This window comes from Tachyglossus aculeatus, chromosome 17 (genome assembly GCF_015852505.1).
Source record: "Tachyglossus aculeatus isolate mTacAcu1 chromosome 17, mTacAcu1.pri, whole genome shotgun sequence".
NCBI lineage: Eukaryota > Metazoa > Chordata > Mammalia > Monotremata > Tachyglossidae > Tachyglossus > Tachyglossus aculeatus.
Genome location: NC_052082.1, coordinates 44931526 through 44955548, shown reverse-complemented (window position 1 = coordinate 44955548; position 24023 = coordinate 44931526). Strand labels below are relative to the sequence as shown.

Sequence of the window (24023 nt, the reverse complement as noted above, 5' to 3'; positions counted from 1 at the left end):
AATATCATCATCTGTGGTATTTATTGAGTGTTTACTGTGTGCCGAGCACTGTACTAAGCTCTTGGGAGAGTAGGCATTCCAGAGGGGGAGCTTGGCATTAATATAAATTTTGTAATATGTGACTAATACATATGAATGGAAGTGTTGTCGGGCTGAGGGTTGATGAATATCAGATGCCCAAAATATGTAAGGAAAGAGCCATTGGAGAGGGTCAAAGCTAATCATCAGGAGTTTCTGCTTGCTACAGAGAAAAGTAGGTAGCTTTGGGAAGTTTTTGAGGAGTGGAGAAATCAACCAATCACACATTTATTGAGCGCTTACTGCATGCAGAGCACTGTGCTAAGTACTTGGGAGAGTACAATAAACAGAGTTGTTAGACACATTCCCTGCCCACAACGAGCTTACAGTCTACAGAAGGGAAGGCAGACATTAAGGTAAATAAATAAATTTATGGATATTTGCAGAAGGAGAGATGAACAAAGAGTGCAAATCCAAGTGCAAGGGTAACACAGAAGGAAGTGGGAGAAGAGAAAACGAGGGCCTAGTTGGGGAAGAAGAGGGGAGAAGTCAGAAGCAGAGACAGTGAGGAAGCTAATGTTAAAGTTAATGAAAAAAGTTAAATACTTAAATGCTGCACCAGGTCCGTCAAGAAGACAGGAGCAGGGTAGCTGTGATCTCCAGAATTACTTTTTTCGGGGTCAGGCCTGCCTGAAGAAAGATACAGAAAAAGAGTCAGCTTACTGCCCTTTTGTTGCCTGGTACAGTGTCAAGCAAGTCTTTCACTTCCAGGTGTACAAAATATCACCAGTCACAAGGGCTTTGGTTTTGGAGGTGCCAGTTGCATAAAAAGTGGGAAAGCCATACTGAATTTTAGGTGTGTGAAATGGAGTCCACAGGCACTTCTGTGCTTTTGGAACTTCACGCTGTTCTCCGTGTTTGGCCTGAAGACATGGAGCTGGAGATCCACACTTGTCCAGGTTCTCCCTCTTTCTTGGTCTATGGTATTGTAGGGGCAGAGGGGTCAAAAGAATAGAGAGGGGACTTCTCCTCCTGCTGCCTTCATCCCGAGTCTCCTTTGTTCAGCTACATTCACCTCGCAGGGTGGTTTAGTGGGTAAGCGCAGGCCTAGGAATCAGAAGGACCTGGGTTCTAATCCCAGCTTTGCCACGTGTCTGCTGTGTGACCTTCCTTAGTCAAGTCACTTCACTTCTCTGGGCCTCAGTTCTCTCATCTGTAAAATGGGGATTGAGAGTGTGAGGCCCACATGGGACAGGAACGGTATTCAATCTGATTAATTTGTATCTACCCCCCAGCTTAGAACAGAGCTTGGCACATAGTGTTGTGGGAAGGGAATGGTGTCTGTTTATTGTTATATTGTACTCTCCCAAGTGCTTAGTACAGTGCTCTGCACACTGTAAGTGCTCAATAAATGATTGAATGAACATAGTAATCACTTAACAAGTACCATTATTGTTATTATTATTTGTAGTACTGTTGTTATTATCGTCTAAGCACACTTGGTGTCATAGGGCCGAAGCCGATCTTTTCCACTGGTAGGTCTCTCTTTTTCTCTCTCTTCAACCATTATTTCTCAGCTCTCTCTGGCTGACTCTCCCATTACTGCTGTAGCTTTTGTCTCCCCCACCTCGTCTCATTAATTGGGGTCCTCCAGCGCTTAGAACAGTGCCCAGCGCTTAGAACAGTGCTTTGTACATAGTAAGCGCTTAACAAATGCCAATATATATAATATATGTGCACCTATTGCTTATAATGCATAGCTTTTTTTAAGTTGAAAGTAGAAATCTATAATGTCTAATGGCACTCCAGACACTCAATATTAGCTAAGCAAATAATCTCTAGAGAGCCACTCTATTTTAAATACATTTTGCTTAACTCTGATGCTGACAGGTGGCTTTCTGTAACTCTTTTCTCATAAGATGTTATTCTCCGGAGAGCCAGAGCATAAATAATGCACCTGGAGAAAAATCTTGAAATCTGGCTTCACGTCTTTTTCATCCACAAACTTGCACATCAAGAGCTGCATTTAATCAGTCCAATGTAAATAGATTAATGTATACTAATCATTTTAGGAAGAAATATGGTTAATTTGTAATTTATGGCCAAAGGTGTTAGCAGAGAAGAGAATTAAACAGCAGAGCATTGTCTTGATACGGAGCAAGTTCTACCCCACATTGGAACAATGAAAATCTAGTTCTAGAATATGTAAATCAGGATTAAAGTAGTCTAAAAATGGCTTTTTGGGTACTCAAGTGAGTAATTGGCCCCAGATGACAATGTCAGTGCAAACTTTTAACCTGCAAATCTGGTCACTCCACCCCATAAGTGTGCTGAAAGAAAGTGATTTGTGAGGGCATTAGAACTCACTTTATTCCCCCAAACAGGTCAGACAACCCTATGCAGACCTGAAGGAGGGAGTGAGGCGTTTGTGGAAATGTATCTGGTAACATAGATAGCATGAACAAATTGAAAACATTTTGCTAAGTGCCTAATATAAAGTATACAAACGTGTAACACATTCTTTACTTGCGCTTAGTGGCTTGAACTGTTTTCATTCCCTGTGTAGGGCTGACCCTAATAGGAAAGTACCTGAACCCACAGACTCATATTGAAAACAGTCAGCATATGAATGAGATTATTTAATAGAACCCCCAGAATCGCCTTTTCTAGTTTTTAGAGGACACTCTCCCCCTCCCACCCCTTTAAATATAATGTAGAAAACCATTTTCTTTCTGGGCCTGAAGCATCATAAGACGCTTTTTCTCCTCTGGCTCTCAGTTTCAAGAGGCCGTAGAAATACTTCTTATTTCTCCAGATGTCTGAAGCGCTTAGTACAGTGCTCTGCACACAGTAAGCGCTCAATAAGTACGATTGATGATGAAAGGGACAGAGTTGAAAGCAATGATTGTTGCAGTTGCTGTAATTGACCATTAGGTGACTACATATACCGTAAAATGTGAATTTTAGAACAGCTAAATGGTTTACTAGTGCTATGAATGAATTCACTTGACTTCGTAAACCCTACATAACCAAATGCACAAAGCCCAAAAATAAAACATTTCCAAAGTATGTGATAGCTCAGTAATTAATCAGAGATTTTAGTTAACGTTCAGTTCCTCAAATGTCACTGGGGTGCCTTGAAAATACACTCCACGAAAATGATTTTATATTTTTTTTCAGGATTTAAATGCTCTAGTGGCTTTGTTTGGAAAAAATAATCTATTGAATGGTTCATCTTGATCTCCAGGCCCATTATTATTTCATTGGAAGAATAGCCTTGAGAGAGACATCATAGAGTAGCTTTTAAAGAGGCTCTTTGTTGTTTTGGGAAGGGGCAAAAATATGTCAGTATGAATCAGGGCATAGAAGAGTAATTAGTGTGTTCTTAATTGCCCTCTACAAATCTCTGCTTCATCCTTTTATTTGCTGAATGTTTCCAGCAATTCTCAATGAAGAATACAGAGGTAATCTGGGCCAGTGTAAATATTAGTTGGACTTTCATTACGTAAAAAATTGGAGTGAAATTGGTTTGTTTGTTTTGTTTTTTTCAGTTTAATGAAAGAAGTCTATCAAATACACTGTTGTGTAAACACTTAATGATTAGAACTGGCTTCGTGAGTTAGAAGCAAGTGATTGGTGTCAGATAAGTATGTTTCTTTGGGAAAATGAAAATGTCAAAGCTATAAGCCTATTAAGATATTGTCTAAATTTCCTAGTGGGATTTCTTTTTTTCCTGTTTGCTAGAATTTTCAACCGTGGAAAAAATTAAGTATCATGATTTTGAAAACATTTTCATATATCTTTGGGTGCTTTTTTATCATCTCAGGTACTAGATTCATCTAGTTTCATTTTTAATTTGAAAGCGACCTAAAATAGTCTGTTTCTTTTACAAAACATATTTAGAAATGACAGTTAAAATTGCCTACTTAGGCATCCTTGTTTTTTAACTTAATCTAACATATTTTTTAGGCCCCAGAATATTCAGTCAGGATTCAGGTTATGGCACTTAGAGAATTTGTGGAATGTGAATCTCAGCAACTATGTGATAAGGTAGGGCTTTATTTATTGACTGTGCCCAATCATGTATTTTTCTTGAGTCAAAAATATGGGAAAAACAAACCAATTAGAAACTGTTACTTGTAGCTAATATACAAAAAGTTACAAAACAAGGACCGGGTTGTGTTTCTACCATCCCCTTTCCCAAGACTAATAACATGCAGTATTTTCCATATTTTCAGAAATGGAACGCTTTGTATAGACAAGGAACAGTTGTGCCCAGAAACAACTTAAAATTCTATATCTCAGGATTTAGTCTCCTAGCTGTCATTCTTATGCCAAACTTAGCTGCTTGCTTTTATTATATGGGCAGGTGTGTATACTCCCCCTCACCCCCAAAGCTTCATTTGAAATTAAAAGCTGAGGTCAAAATTCAGAACAATTTGAATGGTTGACCCTCTTCAAAGGTATAACACTGGGTATTTAAAGGCTTTCCACTATCACATATATTTGACTTTCTAGATGAAATGTAACTGCTCTCCAGGATTGGTTTCTTTGCTGATTTGACATTTTGTTCTATTTACCAATGATTTAACACTATCATCATCATCAATCGTATTTATTGAGCGCTTACTGTGTGCAGAGCACTGTCCTAAGCGCTTGGGAAGTACAAGTTGGCAACATATAGAGACAGTCCCTACCCAACAGTGGGCTCACAATCTAAACACTAAGATGCATAGTAAGTGGGGGAAAAAATGTGAAGTGGGGAGGTTGAACTGTGGTGTTCTTTTGTCAGCAAGATGCTGTCCATCACTCAATCATTTCACGTGGATTTTCAGCAGTCATTTTTTTCTTTAAGGCATCCTTATGTATGTTTTTCTGAATCCTCCTGATTAACTTCCTGACTGGCTCTTTGCTGGAAGCTGATCAATGCCCTCAAATGGGACTCATTTAGTTGAAAGTACAAATGATTAGCTAATTGATTCTTGTTTTTCTAAACAGACTAATCCTCCTTGTTTTATCTTCCTTGAGTCTGGTCCCACCAGTGAGAAGAGAGTTGACTCAGCTTTAACTCTTTCAGGGTATTATTATTAGTGCCTTGGAGTAGGTAATTTCCACGATGGGCCCTTGTGACTTGAAAAAAGTCAGTTTTTCTCCTCAAAGCCTTCTCACCATTCAGACTGCGGTCACATGCAGTGTATCCATTGCCTGCATGTGCATGGCTTGGCACTGATCATGATTAAGGCAGGATAATTGGGAAGCAGCATGACCTAGGGGATAGAGCAGGGGCCTAGGAGCCAGAAGGACCTGGCTTTTTATCCCAGCTCTGCCACTTCTCTGCTCTGGGACCTTGGGCAAGTCACTTAACGTCTCTGTGTCTCAGTTAGCCCATGTGTAAAGTGGGGATTAAGACTGTGAGCCCCATGTGGGACAGGGACTGTGTCCAAACTGGTTAGCTTCTAACTACACCAGCGTTTAGCCTGCCACGTAGTAAGTGCTTAATAAATACCATTTAAAGAAAAAAAATTGGTGGTTAGCTAATTTGCATTTACACAGGAGTTGCTTACTGAGTTTGTGGATTATGTACACTTTCTGTTTGGCCATCTTCTCTCCTATAATCTGATTTTTTGACCATTTCACTGCTAATAATCCCGGCTCCGCCAATTGTCAGCTGTGTGACTTTGGGCAAGTCACTTCTCTGTGCCTCAGTTACCTTATCTGTAAAATGGGAATTAAGACTGTGAGCCCCCCCGTGGGGCAACCTGATCACCCTGTAACCTCCCCAGCGCTTAGAACAGTGCTTTGCACATAGTAAGTGCTTAATAAATGCCATCATTATTAATAAGTCTTTCTACCAGAGAAGGCAAATAAAAGTGTGTGATACCCAATTCTGTCATCTTTCCTACGTATTTTCAGTTCTGGCGTATGGTTTGCCAGGAAGGAGGAGCTAATCATGCTCTAAAATAGAGATTTCAACAATTCCTCCTGTTTCTGTCTTTTATCATTGATTTAGAAGTTTGGCTGTTTTTTAGAGTTTAACTCTCCTATATGTTGAAGGTGAGTAAACTGAGTCCTGTGGGGTTTCGGGGGCCAAAAGAATTTTGAATGTATCCACAGCAAAGTAGACAAAGTAGAGAAGCAGTGTGGTCTAGTGGATAGAGCTCGGGTATGCGAGTCAGAAGGACCTGGGTTCTAATCCCAGTTTGTCATTTGTCCGCTCTGTGACCCTGGGCAAGTCACATAACTTCTCTGTGCCTGTCACCTCATCTGTAAAATGGGGATTGTTTGCAGAGCAGGGTACCAAGTTCTTGGGAGAACAAGAGTCGGTAGTCATGTTTCCTGCCCACAAGGAGCTCAAACAACAAAGTCAATTTCTTGGCACTGAAGCTAATTTCACCTCAGAACAACTTTGCTGGCTGAGTCTAGAGGGGAGAATGAAAGACATTCACTGCTGCTCCGTGGAGCTGAAATTGAGCAGCCCAAAATAAGGGGGAAAGTTGTAAGGATTCAGAACAAGAAAACCCCAGATAATACAGTGCAATTAAGCTGAAATCTGGCAGAAGCTTGGCAGACTAACCACCGTGGTACAGTGTAATCAAGAAAGAAGCAGCTCTTTTACAGTAGAACCATTGAGGGGATCAGGAGGCACAGAGGCAAAAGTGGAAACCGAGTCAGGTGCTGCAAACACCAACCCAGCAGCCCAACCAAGGAGTCTTTTTGTGGTTTGGACTCTAGATTCTCCATCAGCTTTTTCAGTCACGTACATTCACCCCCAGAGGTGAATTTCACCATCTTTAGCACTTTCCATGAGCACGAAAGGTGGGAAAGTAAACCGGAACCTATTATCACTATGTTAGAGAAGCAGCGTGGCTTAGTGGAAAGAGCACAGTCTTGGGAGTCAGAGGTCATGGGTTCTAATCCCCGCTCTGCCACTTATCAACTGGGTGACTTTGGGCAAGTCACTTAACTTCTCTGTGCTTGTTACCTCATCTGTAAAATGGGGATTAAGACTGTGAGCCCCACATGGGACAATCTGATTACCTTGTATCTACCCCAATGCTTAAAACAGTGCTTGGCACATAGTAAGTGCTTAACAGATACCGTCATCATTATTATTACAATAGCATTGCATTATTAAGGCACAGAGAGATTTATTTAGTCACCTGTCCAAATACGGGAGAATTGAACCCATCGTTTTCATTTTCTTTTCCTACAGTTTTGTGCTTAGTGAATAAGATTTCAGAAACCCATCTAAGGGCCCATTGGCACTGCGAGCAAAAGCATCAAATGTTACCCCTTGCCTAAGCAGGAGTTTATTCACCTTTATAGGGCAGCACTTCTATTTCCCAGGAGCATTTTACTCCTTCAAGATCACCAGAGAGCCAGGCCCTGTCTTGTTAATTTCTGTCATTCAAGCTGCTAAACTTGGCTTTGTTACTAGTATCGTCTTTCCTAGTTAATGTGCTTCTAGGATCTCATTGATAAATACTTTGTCCTTCTTTGTTTGTTATGCATTTTGTATGAATAATTCATGTAGATTCAAGATGTCCATCATGATCATTCCCCAGAGGACTATGCTCACTTTCTCGGTTAGCTGGTATGCTTCTGACCTCTTAAAAGATGGTTGGCTTGACACATGGAGAGGGGAAAAGAACCCCAGAAGGTCAAAATGAGATATTTTAAACAAATTCATAGGTTTATTATTTGGCTTTGGTCCAAAATTCTGACAGATTGTAAATAAGAGAATGCCTCTCTTTGTTTTTTGGGTGTTTTTTTTCTGCAAAGAAATATCGAAATCATAAATAGCTCTGAAATGCCACCTGGTTTATGGAAGTCATAGTAATGGAGAATTATGATATTAAGCACTTATTCTGTAAATGCTCAGACACAGTCCTCATCTCACATGGGACTCACAATCTCTGAGACAGGGAGAGCAGGCTTCTTAGTTTCCTCATTTGTAAATGGGGGTGAGGCCCAGAGATGTTTAATGACTTTCTCAAGCTCAAACAGCAGGCCAGGGGCAGAACTAGACTGACAACTAGAACCCAGTGTCCCGACTCCCAGTCTCACTGTCTTTACAAAAGATCACAAAATCAGCTGGCCTTTTTTGGTGATGCCTTTTTTCAAGACTTTTTGCTTATTCCCTTTGTACCAATTCGATAGCTGTGCTGTACCTGCCCTGGGGCCCTGTGCTTTCTATGCAGAGTTGCATATTAGGTTGTATGTAATGAAAGAGCTTTCTTAACAAAGGCAAAAGCCAAGACAACACCTGAAACCCAAGAGAGGGAGAGTTTTGATATCTGAGACATCCTCGCCTCCTTCCTACTACTTGTCTCCACCAGCTGTCAGGGAATTTCTCCCTCCTCCCTCATTTCCCCCGCTCCCACCAGCAGCCTGACGCCTCCTCGCCTTTCCATCACCTCTTCGTGTTGTCCGGTGCCTTACGTGGCTATACTCTCCATTACCTACACAGATCCATTTGCTCATTGTTCTTCTCCACCGCCTCCCACCCAATTCCATGTTAGAGGGATGCATGTTTTGGAGGGGTTCTTAAAGGATTGTGTAGATTTACTCTATTGATGTTGTCAGCAGATTGCATCTCGAGAGTCCCGCGTTGCACTTGTACGCTCTGATCTGTAACCGTCTGCCTTTCCGTGCCATTAGCTGTCTTGGTAATGGTATTTCCCCTCTCGTGAAATTGAGTAATGGAGCGGGGGAAACTTCTTAAGGCGGTCCCAGAGCAAGTCAGTGAACAGGACAGACTTCCCACCAACAACCGATGGGGAAAGCATCAGGAACCCTTAGCCGATGGAGGCTTGCAAGGCCTCACAGCCCTGTGCACTGACACCAAATATGGCCAACTTTCCTAAAGCCCATACTCTACCCATTACATTATGTGCTGTGAGTCCTCTGCATCATCATCAATCGTATTTATTGAGCACTTACTGTGTGCAAAGCACTGTACTAAGCGCTTGGGAAGTACAAGTTGGCAACATATAGCGACAGTCCCTACCCAACAGTGGGCTTGCAGTGCCAGTACTCTGTCTGACCTAATTAACCAGTACCTAGCCCAGTGTTTAGAACAGAGTTTGACACATGCACCTAGTAAACATTTAACAAATACTGTCTGACCTAATTAACCAGTACCTAGCCCAGTGTTTAGAACAGAGTTTGACACATGCACCCATTAAACATTTAACAAATACCATATTTAAAAGCGTGGACAGCGCAAAGACCGATTTGAAGGTGTCTTCCAAGAGCAGAGTTATTTTTTTTTAATTATTTGTAAAAAAAAAAAACCAAGCTGTGCAATAATTTACAGTTTCTCATGATCTTATCAAAAAGAATGCCTAGCAAAGCATCCATCCTGGCATACAGACCAGGCTATTGTGGGCTCATTCATATACAAACCACAGCACCTCTGAAGAGTATAGATGGACTTACTCTCAAAACAATACCTAATGATCGCTTTGGCACACATTCAGATGACTCCAAAACAGGCAAAGCAGATAATGGGATTTCAGAAGTCGGCAAGAACATTGGGAGGGTGATGATAATGATAATATGCAAAGGATGAACCTTGATCCTGAGACTTCAGAACTGAGATGCTGTGCAGAGGAATTGATTATAGTGCTAATGCTTATTTACCCAGGTGTGTGTGTGTGTGTGTGTGTGTGTGTGTGTGTGTGTGTGTGTGTGTGTCTCTCGCGCGCGCACACGTGCGCGCCAGTCATGTTTTCCACTGGGGCATGGAGTGAAATCATCATCATCATCAATCGTATTTATTGAGCGCTTACTATGTGCAGAGCACTGTACTAAGTGCTTGGGAAGTCCAAATTGGCAACATACAGAGACAGTCCCTACCCAACAGTGGGCTCACAGTCTAAAAGGGGGAGACAGAGAACAAAACCAAACATACTAACAAAATAAAATAAATAGAATAGATATGTACAGGTAAAATAAATAAATAGGGTAATAAATATGTACAAACATATACATATATGCAGGTGCTGTGGGGAAGGGAAATGAGTGATGAAAGAGTGAGGAGGTGGGCTGTGGTGCATTATATTATGAAAAGTGTAGTATGGTGACTTCAAAGCATTGAGGAACAGATCAAACAGGTTTAACAATAATAACAATACCACTAATAATAATTATGGTATTTGTTAAGCCCTTACTATGTGCCAGGCACTGTACTATGCACTGGGGTGGATACAAGCAAATTGGTTAGGACAGTCCCTGTCCCACATGGGGCTCACAGTCTTAATCCCCATTTTACAGATGAGGGAACTAAGCCCACCTTGCCCGAGGTCACCCAGCAGACAAGCAGTGGAGTTGGGATTAGAACCCATGACCTTCTGATGCCCGGACTCTATCCACTAGGCCACGCTGCTTCTCTAAAGGTTTAACGGGGAGACACGTCCAATTATCATTGCAGTTATGAGTCTTAAGACCGATGGCATGATGATAGTGGAGCCTTCTGTCATGAATATGGAACAAGTGTCAGATTATTAATCAATCAGTGGTATTTACTGAGCACTTGCTCTGTGCAGAGCACTGTTCTAAGCACTTGGGAGACTACAGTACAACAGAGTTAGTAAATACATTCCTTAACCACAATGAACTTTTAGTGTAGAGGGGGAGCTAGACATTAATATAAATAAAAAATTTATAGGTATGTGTATAAGTGCTGTGGGACTAGTCTTCAGTGTGGCCTAGTGCATAGAACATGGACCTCGGAGTCAGAATGACCTGGATTCTAATCCTGGCTCCACACTTGTCTTCTGTGACTATAGGCAAGTCACTTAACTTCTCTGGGCCTCAGTTACTTCATCTGTAAAATGGGGTATAATACTGTGAGCCCCACCTAGGACATGGACTGTGTCCAACCTCATTAGATTGAATCTAGACCAGCACTTAGTACAGTAGCTGGCTCATAGAATGCGCTTAACAAAAATCATAAAAATAAATTGAGTGCAAGTTTGACGTAATTTATTATAGTTGCAGTGCCTTGCACAGTGTCTCTGCTAAGCTGTGAACCCGGAGTGGCACAGAGAGTAAGTAGGCTTGGGTGTGAAATGCACGTAAGAATTTTGTGCATATGACCCATATATGTCCAAGGTGATTGCAGCATAGTGTTGCTGTCAACCTATAGAGCTATAGGCTGGCAAGTGCCCTCAGTTGCCAGTGCCATTTTCTCTGCCCACATCAGTTTGCTAGTTTCAAGATTCCTGTGGCTCAGTGGCTAGATCCCGGTCTTGGGAGTCAGAGGTCATGGTTTCTAATCCCAGCTCTGCTACTTGTCAGCTGTGTGACTTTAGGCTAGTCACTTAACTTCTCTGGGCCTCAGTTCCCTCATTTGTAAAGTGGGGATTGAGTCTGTGAGCCCCACGTGGGACAACCTGATAACCTTGTATCCTCCCCAGCACTTAGAACAGTGACCATCTCTATATGTTGCCAACTTGTACTTCCCAAGCGCTTAGTACAGTGCTGTGCACACAGTAAGCGCTCAATAAAAATGAATGAATGAATGCTCTGCACATAGTAAGCGCTTAACAAATGCCATCATCGTTATTATTATTATCCACCACACAAGTTTCCTCAGGTGATTCTTTGGTCAAAACTTCACCACTGGGGGAAAAACCATGGCACGTATTTACCTACTTTGGACTGTTTAATCCAGCCACAGTCCACTGCAGTGAGGTGTGTCAGATTTCGTGGGTGGGCAAACAGAATACATCTGTTCAAACAGTGCCTGGCACATAGTAAGAGCTTAATAAATATCATTTATAAAAAAAGAACTCAAAAAAATTAACATTTTAGCAGTCCCAATCATTCACCTCAAATTAGTGAGGTTAATCTTGGGTTAATTCCTCTTTTTTTCTTGGGAGTATCATCATCATCATCATCATCACCACTACTATTTATTGGGCACATTGCAATGCATGTGATGCTGTATTGAGTGCTTGGGACTGTTCTTGCAAAAACTGAATTAAAGATAGGTCCGTCTAGTCGGGGAGGACATCCAACCATGAATAATTTAACGTGTATATTTAACCTAGTGCAGCTCAGCAGGATTTCTCTAATCAGCCTGGAATCTCCCTCCCTCTTCCCATTTTCCCCAGTCCAATACGTGGAAAATTCACCACTTCGTCACTCTGGGAGAGGAGCTGCAGGAGTGGCGGGAGGAGGGGAACGGGCCCAAGGCTCTGAATCCCATCTGGTCGCTGGGATCCTGGTCCGCGGTCCATGTTTCAGTGCTTAGGACAGTGCTTGGCACGCAGTAAGCACTTAACAAATGTCATAATTATTATTTATACTCCACCCCAGCAGGGAACCTAAGCATCTCACTACTGGCCCATAAATCCAGCATTCAGGATTTCAGTAGTTCAGCGAGAAGTATCAGGTATTTCTTCCTCCTCCTATCCTAACAACTGATGGAGTGTTCCCCCAGTCCTACATCCCAACTTCCCCAGTAGGAAATATTTTACCAAGGGGAGGTGGGGGAGGAGTTTCCAGATCTGAGATTCACTAAGAGCTAATCCAAATTAAGCCCCAACAAGGTAAGAGGATTTGCTTGTTCGTACGTAATGACCCCACCTTGGGTCACAACAGAACTCCTTATCACCGTTCGTTTTGACCCCAACTCTCGCTTCACGTGGAAAAAAATTGAGAATTTTAAAGACTGCTGTCGTGGTTTATTTGAGAGGTCAAGTAATTAGAGTTTAGATCAATAAAGGTCAAATTACTTTGTAGAGAAGTAGGTAATGGAAAAGATACAGTGAAGACAGAAAATGAGACCTCGTATGTGATCGATCTTATTCTCAATTAATTAATACTGTTTCCATGCATTGGTATGCTTTGAACTTTAAATCATTTATTTTAAGCCTGATTCTACAATAGTCAACTAACAATATGAATTCATCAACACTTCCTTTTAGAAATGCTAACATCCAAAGCACTAAAGTTAATATCCAAAGATTATAACTTATTGTAAACAGCTACCAAGGAAAGGTCAGGAACTCAATATGATAGATCATCACTAAATTCATAAGCATTAGCATTTTTCTTCTTGCTGGATACTTTGGCTTTGATATGACACATATTGAATGAATCATCTGAGTGGCAGGCACCAAGCTAGATACATCTTAATGCAGACAGGTCGGCGACATGAACCCTAATGGTCCTTATCTTAATCTTGTTTAAAAGCATCTTAGATTTCTGAGTAATCTTTTTGCTTTCTGCTTTTCTCTTTTATAAGGTGCTATTGGTAGACTTGCTACTGATTTTACTGTATGTGCAGGGTTTTTTTGGTAGAATAATATATTCAGTTTGTTTTCCATTAGTTTAAAAGTTTTCTAAAAATAAGAATTATTGTTATTTTAGGGAAAGTGGCATTAAAGTTATCCACCAGGACATTGAACCACTATTTTATTATGAAAACTTTGCATAGTTAAACATTACAGTGATAAATAGTGACCCTGTCAGATGGATGTTTAAATAAAAAGGGGCAGGCACCGTCATGAAAATGTTAATAAGTATCCGTCTGTACCTCCATATTTTAAATGCTTAAATGATAGTCTAGTGACTATCCCACTGCAGATTTATATCATGAGTATTCACTAGATGAGTACCAGGCTAAAGATGTTTTAGTTTTAAACATGAGATACGAATGAATTATACATATGTATGTAAATAAGCCTAGGTGGTGTAAAGAAAAATTTCTTCTAAACTCTAAAAAACGCTTCCAAAGCTGTTAATTTGAGCATAAATGTGGGATTAGCCATACTTAATTGCCACGTAGGGTTTATATTTTTCCCCTAAACTCTGCCTCTTTATGTTTAAATTTGAACTTTGCCTCCACAAATGTGCTATATTCTGTACCGCAAGATTTCAGCACTCTAATCCTTCATCTTTGTGTCCCCATGTCCACCCCCCCTACACACACACACACACACAAAATCTTTGTCCCTGGAAGGGCTGAAGCCCTATCCTATGTCATCTTCCTGCTGGCACAACCATCTTGTGTCTTTAAGCTTTAGCTAATTGATCTCCTTTCTCCCAGGTAGCAGGGTGTTTGGGAAGACAGGGCTCATGAAAGATGTGGCAATGTTGTTAAACTGGATCCACTCACTATCTCTTGTGCCTCATACTACCCCAAAGACAATACTGCTGAGCCGAGGACCCACCACGAAAGCCTTCTGGTCTCATTTCTCAAAATGGGTTCTTTCATGGTTCCTCTGGGAGTTTTTAGAGTTAGAAGATACTTGGGGAGGTCAGGAGCTGAGGGAAATGGGCTGATTAAAAAGACTTATTGTGGTTTAGGGTGAGGCGAGGAAACGTTGTGAACACAAACAATCCCTGAGTGTAGTGCACAGATACAGTGTTAAGAAAAACCAAGAGGGGTTTCTCAGGTTTTAGTCAGCTACCGAATGCTTGGGCCAGGCTATGTATTGTTCGAAGCCTACTTAGTAATTGCTTCCCTCTGAAAAGAAGGAGATCTGAATGTCCGGAGGTACCTAGTTTCAACCAGCTAAGCATTACTCTGATTTTCTTGCCTTCAGTATCTACTTGAAGTGAATGAGTATCCAGTCCATAGTGGGAAGAGAGAACTCGGTAAATTCTTATTTTAATTTACTACTGATGGGCAGTGATGGAAATGGCAATGATTTACTCCAGGAACCTTGACTGTATTGCTGATGAATGATGTTCTTACTGATGGGGGCCAGGAGGTTCCATAACTATGATCTCTTTTTTGTTCTCTCCCTTTCCACCTCTGCTCTCAGCTACTGCCTAAAGATAGATTAGTTTATGTGGAGAAACAACAGAGATTCATCAATCATTCGTGTTTTTTAAGTGCTTACAATGTGCAAAGCACTGTCCTACGCGCTTGGAAGAGTACAGTGCGACAGAGATGGTAGACATGTTCCCTGCCCTCAAGGAGCTTACAGTCTAGACAGGGAGACAGGCATTAATATGAATAATAAATTACAGGTATGTACTGGGAGAGATGAATTTCAGTTGCTCAAAGGGCATGGCTCCAAGTTCAAGGAAGAGGGAGTAGGGAAAGCGAAGGCTTAGTTGGGGAAGGATTCTTGGAGAAGATGTGATTTTAATAAGGCTTTGAAGTGGAGAGAATGATGATCTGTCAAATATGAAGGGAGAGGATTTTCCAGGCCAGAGGCAGGACTTGGGCAGGGGGTTGGTGGCATGATAGAAGAGACTCAAGTAAAATGAGTAGGGTGGTGGGTTTTAGTAGGAAATCAGTGAGGTAAGATAGGAGGGAGCAAAGTGATTGAGTGCTTTAAAGGCAATGGAAAGGAATTCCTGTTTGATGCAGAGGTGAATGGGCAACCACCGGAGGTTTTCGAGAAGTGGGGAAACATGGACTGAATGTTTTTGTAGAAAAATGACCTGGACAGCAGAGTACAGGCTGGAGTGGGAAGAGACAAGAGTCAGGGAGTTTAGCAAGGAGGCTTGATGCAGTAATCAAGGCAGGATAGAGTAAGTGCTAGGATTAACGTGTTAGCAGTTTGGATGGAGAGGAAAGGGCAGAATTTAGTGATGTCGTATGGGTAGAGTCCACAGGATTTGATGACATTGAATACATGGGTTGAGCGAGAGATGAGCTGAGGATAATGCTCAGGTTATGGGCTTATAAAACAGGGAGGATGTTGGTGCTGGGATGGGAAAATCATGGGGGCAGCAGGGTTTGGGTGGGAAGATGAGGAGTTTTGTTTTAAATATGTTAAGTTTGAGATTTCAGCCGGACATCCAGGTAGAGATGTCCTGAAGACAGGTGGAAAGATGAGACTTCAGAGAAAGAGAGAGAACAGATGGAGATGGAGATTTGGAAAATATCCCTGAAGATGTTATTATTCTAACCATTTCAGCAATACTATGAGTTGCAGTTGTAACTGGTTCGATATTTTTACAGTCATGTAATGCACTGTTCTGTATCTGCCCTCCCTCTCTCAGTAAGTTGTGACTCCTCACAATGCCCTTACAAATCTATCCCCTCAATGACCACTCAATAAGTCAGATTCTCTGCCAGGGCCTGGACTAGCTTAAATCCATCCTAAAACAGCCAAGAACATCTTATGCCTTCAAGAACGAAGAGCTTCCTTCCAACCATTCACCCATTTATTGCACAAAGCCCAAAGTAGGCAGAGGCTACCTTTGGGAAAGAACACAGCCCTGGGAGTCAAGGGACCTGGGTTCTCATCCCAGCTCTGCCAATTGCTGTGGGACCTTGAGGAAGTCACTTAACTTCTGTTCTTCAGTTTCCTCATCTGTAAAATAGGGATTAAATCCTCTTCCCTCCAGTTTAGACTGTGAGCCCTAGGTGGGACAGGGACTGTGTCCAACCTTAGTGCTTAGAACAGTGCTCAGCATATAGTAAGGGTTTAACAAACACAATAAAAACAAGAGAGAAATCACAGAACATGAGCAAAGTCCTCCTATTCTGGTTGCCGTTGCACAGCCTGAGAGTGGAGCTCCTGAAATAAATCACATTTTCCCCAAAGGTGAACCCTATCCAAACAGAGACTATAGAGTGAAGCATAAGGGACTTCCATCCATGTGCTCCTGGATGTTACCCATTTCCTGAAAAGTAAGGAAGAACAGAGCCCATTAGCAGTAATAATACTTAAGCACCTGCTGTAATAATAATAATAATAATAATAGCATTTGTTAAGTGCTTATTATGTGCAAAGCACTGTTCTAAGCGCTGGAGGGAATACAAGGAGATCAGGTTGTCCCACATGGGGCTCACAGTCTTAATCCCCTTTTTACAGATGAGGTAACTGAGGCTCAGAGAAGTTAAGTGACTTGCCCAAGGTCACACAGCAGACATGTGGCAGAGCCGGGATTAGAACCCATGAGCTGCTGGAAAAGTATGCAGCTGGGGCAATTAGACACAGATCCCGACACTCCTGGGGCTCACAACCTATGAAATACTATTTCAGTAAATACTGTTCATTTTGAGGTCTGGATTTGGAAGCCAGTACTAAGGTGAAGGAGATATTTTCAGAAGGCATTATTGTGGTGTTGTATAGAACTTAAGAACAGATATGGTTTTCTATTCCAAGCTGTCAACAGAGGGATTTTAAACTTTTTGATTTTTGTAATATTTGTCAAGCACTAACTATGTGTCAGGCACTGTACTAAGCGCTGGGGTAGATGCAAGCTAATCAGGTTGGACACAGTCCATGTCCCACATGGGGCTCACCGTCTTAATCCCTATTTTACAAATAAGGTATGTGCATCGCAGAGAACTTCAGTGACTTGACCAAGGTCACACAGCAGATGAGTGGCAGAGCTGGGATTAGAACCCAGGTCCTTGTGACTCCCAAGCCTGTGCTTCATTCATAGACCACACATAAAATTTGTCCATTAAGTAAACCCAATTTATATTTCGAAGATGGTCAGATTCAGTGACCCATAATGGACCAAAATCTATCTCTCTTCATTTTTCAACAAACACAAATCAAAACTACTAAAGTCCCCATCATTCATATGAAGACAGAGCATTGGTGGTATGTGGCCAATAAAGACCAAGATGATAAAGGAATATCCGGGAGAGCGCAATAGATAAGCTTTGGTCCTGAGACTTTAGGACTGAAAATTTATTGAAGGAATTGATTATAGAGATGGTGGTTTGTGCAGTGCTATTTTACACCCTCTTCCTTGGCATTTTCCTCCGGTGACATGGAGCGTAACAATCAAATAAGCTGGCAGGGGTGCAGCTCGTGACGAAGCACGTGTCAAATTATTTTATTTAGAAAGCAAGATAGTTTGATCTTGAATGCTCTGCTGTCATTTAAAATATATGTGATTCCTCTTCCTCTTGGCCACTGCAGTAGTTGCCTCTGGTGTTTTACAGCTCGGTAGCCGAACTCTACCTAGGAGAAAGTTTGCAAACTTGTCCTTGTGGTTAGAAAGGTTTCCACTAATTCATTTTGCAAAGGAGACTTTCTGTCTGGAGCCAAAGAAGAGTCTCGGATCCTTCTGTATATTCAGTGGAGATTCTATTGATTGTCTTTTACACCTTTGTGAGTTTGATGCATAAATAATAATAATGATAATAATAATGTTGGCATTTATTAAGCACTTACTATGTGCAAAGCACTGTTCTAAGTGCTGGGGAGGTTACCAGGTGATCAGGTTGTCCCACGGGGGGCTCACAGTCTTCATCCCCGTTTTGCAGATGAGGTAACTGAGGCACAGAGAAGTTAAGTGACTTGCCCAGAGTCACACAGCTGACAATTGGCAGAGCCGGGATTTGAACCCCTACCTCTGACTCCAAAGCCCGGGCTCTTTCCACTGAGCCATGCTGCTTCTCTAAACCAGGTCCCTTGATGGAAATATTTGCATCCTCTGCTGAATTTTAGATAAAGAACAAAATGCAAACTCCTTTGCAGTGTCTGGTCATGATTTTTATAAGGAGATGGTTGTTCCATGGAAAAATTGTATGTTAAAAGTCTTTTCTACTGGTAGTTCGGAATATCCATTTTATGTGGTCTCTGCATTATTTTTGGTGTAGAAAAGCATCTGGATTTCTGAATTAGGACCTTGTACCTGTTTTTTTCCCCAGGGGAATTAAATATTGTTGATTATCACAGAACCCGTGTGGCACCAAGTGAATGTTAAACAGAATCTTGATGGGTTGAAAATGCATATATATTTCATTCGTATATATGTATGAATTTGCATAAGGCATTGTTTAATGGTATTGATGGCAGTTGGATAGGTAACATTTAAGCATTTTTGACTTCTAGTGTAAATCTGTTTGATCTATTCAGTTTTATTTGTCAAATAGTAATTTTTTTGTTTCGTTTTTTGAGGGTTTTTTAAAAAGTTCTTGAGTGTGTGGTTTTAATGTTGTTGTTCAGTTTGTATTTTTGGGCTTATCTACCCATAGTGAATCTAAAAGGGACCTACTGAAAGGCAACTTGAAGCAGTGTATAATATAGGCTGATCCTGCCTTGGAGAAGAGAAATATATTGGCATTTGGGGAATGACTTTCTGACAAAGTAGTGCCCAAGGAGTGGCAGTCTGCATCTTGTCATTACCAGGAAGGGACAAAGTTAGTGCGGATGGGAGCTTTCCAGTTTTGTTTTTAAATTTAATGTTAATTCCCAGAGATTTTTGCAGTGAACCACAACCCTGCAGGGACAACCCCTGCAGAGAAAGCAAGCAGCTTCCCAGTCGATCAATCTATCAATGAATTCTCAAGAATTCACTTTAAATTTAGACAAAAGCTGAACTTGGCTTCCTCCCACGTTCACTGTTCCCAGGTGATATTGCAGTGCCTGAGGATCTAGAAATATCATGCCTATAGAGAACACATCATACGGAGTTTTAAATAAATACTCATTTCCACGTTGTCGGGATACAACTGTACCTAGTTGTATCAACTCCTAGAGAGTGGAAATAGCTGACAGGTAACACTGGCATTGAGCAGTCAGAAGTGGAATGGTTCAGTTGGAATCAAAGCTTGGAACTACCTATGCGACAAAGAGGCCGAGCTATAAAGAATGGCAGCTTGAAATCCGACAAATCACAGTTGGCACCCTTGAAAGGACAGACTCTATTTCCTCCGTGCAAAAGCCCCGCAGGTCATGCATTGTTGTTTATTAACCCTTCTTCCCCCTGCTGAGAGAGGGCTCTCTCTCTCTGTCTCTCGCATACACACACACACACACACACACACACACACTCATAAAATTGAGACTAGGTTATTTAATAGATTTCTTTGGAGACTCCCACAAAGTGGGTGGTCAACTAGGTCGATCGGGAGTCTTATGAGTTGTAATATCTAGAGTTAAATTTTTATTTAACCATAATTCTTTGGGAATTGGTATACATCTGACTGGCCTGTAACTAGAGCTACTTGGGTAGGTGCAATGATTATGGGAACGGCAGTGTTTTTTTATTATTTGTCCCAGAGCTTTTAGACTTTTTTCTACTTTCCTGAGAGGGAACTTGCTCCATTCAGAGACTCCTTTGGGATCTTTCATGTCCCCCTGAAAAACCTCCAACAGGTAGAACAGACCTCACTTTAACTTGAGGCCAGCTCTCTTAAGAGGGTACCATCACATCTGTGTCAAGTACAAGTTTGATCCGGAAATTTAGCTTTTAGGTGTCTAATGCAGTGGAGAGTATGCTCCCCATTGAGCTAAACCTGATACGGTAGGAGGAGTTAAGGATGCTGTTTCAACTGAACTGCTCAGACTTCTAGTTTTTGTCAGTTTAAGAAAACCCATAGCTTTGTTTTTGACATGCTTTATGCCTGAAGATAGCAAGGTTCACCAAACTTTCAGCATGATTTTTTTTATGGGCAGTAAGAGGCCATACTGCTTTAAAAAGTCTTCAATATCATTTCGAGGGAAAAGTGCTAAATTCACCATCTATAGCTGCATATTAACCGTATTTTAAGAAGCTGGCCCCTTCTGTTCGTGTGTGAACATATTTTTCAGTGATTAGGAAGACAGTCCTGAGATCTTCATGTTTCAAAATTTGACAGATTTTACCTGTGGAATAAATTATGCTAATGAGATTTCAGAAGATGGCAAGTCTATTAAAAGCATTAAGGTTTGAGCACTGGCTGTTAAAATGAGTAAATGGCCATATTACAAAGTTAAACACATGCCAAAAAACATTTTCCAGAAGACTAGGATTGTAACAATACCATTAATGAGGGCAGAGAGGTCTTAATGCAATTTGCACATTCTAAAGTTTCAAAAAGAGGTTTTGAGTTAGTGTGTTATTAATGTGCAGAACATCTGGAACTGTGTAAAAGCTACAGACATTGAGCTAGTGCAGGGTCCCCCTACTAGGTTGCATTTTGACTGATTTTTCTCCCCAGTGAGATGCTTGTTTCAAGTTTGAAACGGTAAAATGACAGTATCCAGATAGGATGTAAACATTCCAGAATGTCTTCATTTTGTAAGATGTACACCGCAACCCACCCCCCAAATCATAAGCCAGAAAAGGTTAAGGAGTCTAAGTGATACGAAAGCCAAACAGTAAATTTAATCGTTCATATCTTAGTTCAGAAGTGCAATTACAATGGGGTCTTCTTGTTCATCTTTAGAACCAAACAAGCATTTTTCGCCCAGGTTATGAAGGCCCACTGTAAGTATAACACATTTTTAGAAGTAATGCTTTCCTGCGGTAAGGAAGAAGCCATTCACATTTTCACAACTGTGAGTAGCAGTAATAATAATGATGATGGTGGTGTTTGTTCAGCGCTTAATATGTGTCCAAAACTGTTCTAAGCGCTGGAGTTCCTATCCCACCTACAGCTCAGTCTTAATCTCCATTTTACAGATGAGGTCACTGAGGCCAAGAAAAGTGAAGTGACTCGACCAAGATCACACAGCAGACAAGTGGTGGAGCAGAATTAGAACCCAGATCCTTCTGACACCTAGGCTCTATCTACTAGGCCATAAGGGAAATGCAGCTACTTCTGCCTGCAACCAGTTCTTTTCTGACCCTGAACCTGCCTCGGACATCTGTAATTTTTTTCACTGTCTGCCTCCCCCTTTAGTCTGTAAGCTCCTTGTAGGCAGGGATCGTATCTACAGACACAATTGTATTCTACTCCTCCAAGCGCTTAGTACAGTGCTGTGCATTCACTTGGTTAATTCCCACCACCCCTCGCCCTAGTCTCGGATTGGGGCTAAAGAGGCTCAGCCCCCTGAGTCACAGCTCCATGTTGGTCTGCCCTAAGCCTTATTTAATTCCAAAAAGGAAAAGGAGAAATTAGGGGAGTTTAAGAACTGACAGAAATTGATTTTCTTTCTCACGCTGAATTGAAGATGAGGGCAATAAAGGGAGACTAAAATGACCTGGTTAGGAAATGAATCTTGGTGTATGTGGTAGTTAGGAAGTACCAAGGAGCTGATTTGGTTTTTAAAGAATCCTTTTTAAAACTTGCTGAGGGTCTACATCTAGGACTTAATTAGGTAGTATTTTCAGAATTAGTTTCTCAAAGGAGAGCCTACCGAATTTCTGTAACTGAATGGCGTTCTGAACAAATTTAGCTTGAGAACTAGCAGAGTTTGAGACCTCATTTAGGGAAAACAAGAGAGATAATCCATGATGAGTGGTGCACCAAATAGTATTCTTAGTCCCTGATCAGATTCCTGGGTAAACATCTTCAAGGAAAGGCAAAACTGTGTTTAAAAATTGGACTTAATTGCTTTTCAGTGACCAGAGTAGATTTTTTTTTCTTGATAAATCTTTTTTAAATCTAAATTGCTACTTTTACTGTAGAAGGGCCATATTATTCTGTAGGCTTTGGCATGAAAACCTTTTTTTTTCATTACCGTTGCCACTATTCTGATTTTTCCATTATTTAACGGGGTTTTTGAAAAATTGATGCTACACTGGTACCAGAGAGACATCCTGGAGGCTGTAGTGTTGATTTATGGTGCATGGAGCACAGTTCAGTGCTTCAGTTTTCTGCTGGTGAGTGGCCCTTTGTCATTGTCCCTAAAGAAAAATCATACCAGTGAAATCCCTAATGTTTCTCCAAAGTCGAGTGATGCATACTCTTTCTTCCAAAATGTCAATGAATTATTCACATTTTGTTGTGAGTTCCCACTGCAATCGTAATCTTGTTCATAATATAAGTATTGCATTTTGATCCTATTCAGTGTTTAGTTTAATTTGGTACTTGTGTGGTGTGCACTCTTCACCCAGTTACTTGGGGTGTTTTGTTTCTTTTTTAATAAGGCTGGTGTTGCCAGTATAAGTTTAACAGTAAAGCATTCTGATGCAGGCAGATTTCTTTCCTGTAACTTTGTCTGGAAGGAACAAGAAAGAGCTGAGATAATATCGCTTAGAACCTGGGTTCTAATCCCAGCTCCTCCACTTCGCTGTGTGACTGTGGGCAAGTCACTTCACTTCTCCGTGCCTTAGTTCCCTCATCTGTAAAATGAGGTTTAAGATTGTGAGCCCTGTGTGGGACGTGGCCCATGTCCAACCTGATTACCTTGGATCTATCCCAAGGCTTAGACAGTGTCCAGCACATATTACGCACTCAACAAATACCATCAAAAAATACTGCTTACCCAGACTTTTCCTTGCAGAAAGCGGTTGTAGTTTATAGTAGGGGAAAAAAATTGCCTTATAAACGAACCCTGAAACACACAGAAAGGTGCCAAACTCACCTAGGCGTTGGCTGGGATTCCCTGGCAAATTCCTCCCCCAGGTGTGAACATCTAACTCTGCCAACCTCCAAAACTGGCCAAAGTGATTTCCTGTGAAGTGGAATGGGGGAGAGGGGACCCATCACTCCATCTGCACATAGTAAGCGCTCAATAAATACGATTGATTGATTGATTGATTGGAATCGACACGCTGGAGGTGAAGCAATTAGCTTCACTGCCCCCCACAGCTTTTTTGGATGGGGAAGACCACTCTCACCTCCTTGCCTGTGAATTCCTCAGAGCCTTCTGGGGGCCCCACCAGGAGCAGGTGGGCCAGGCCGTATATATGTTTGTACGTATTTATTACTCTATTTATTTATTTATTCTACTTGTACATATCTATTCTATTTATTTTATTTTGTTAATATGTTTTGTTTTGCTCTCTGTCTCCCCCTTCTAGACTGTGAGCCCACTGTTGGGTAGGGACCGTCTGTAGATGTTGCCAACTTGTACTTCCCAAGCGCTTAGTACAGTGCTCTGCACACAGTAAGCGCTCAATAAATACGATTGATTGAGGATGGCGACAGCCCAGCAGAAGAAGCTGGTGAGTGTTCTGGGAAGGAGGAAAGAAGTCTCTTTAGCACCACCGCTCTAATGACCCCTCTCATTGTAGTTCCCAAGCGCTTAGTACAGTGCTCTGCACACAGTAAGCGCTCAATAAATACAATTGAATGAGTGAATTGCCTGCTCAGCCAGGGAGTCTTAAGGCTATCTGGTAGGTTCTGAACTTAATAATAATAATAAAAATGATGATGGTATTAAGCGCTTACTATGTGCCAAGCGCTGTTC

The 24023-nt window shown here is 41.4% G+C and overlaps 1 protein-coding gene across 1 annotated transcript in view; it reads left to right on the top strand.

The window, feature by feature from the left end:
• The window catches only part of BRIP1 (BRCA1 interacting protein C-terminal helicase 1), a 120375-nt gene that overhangs the window by 53130 nt on the left and 43222 nt on the right, over positions 1 to 24023 (top strand). The gene's annotated exons all lie outside the window — the stretch shown is intronic.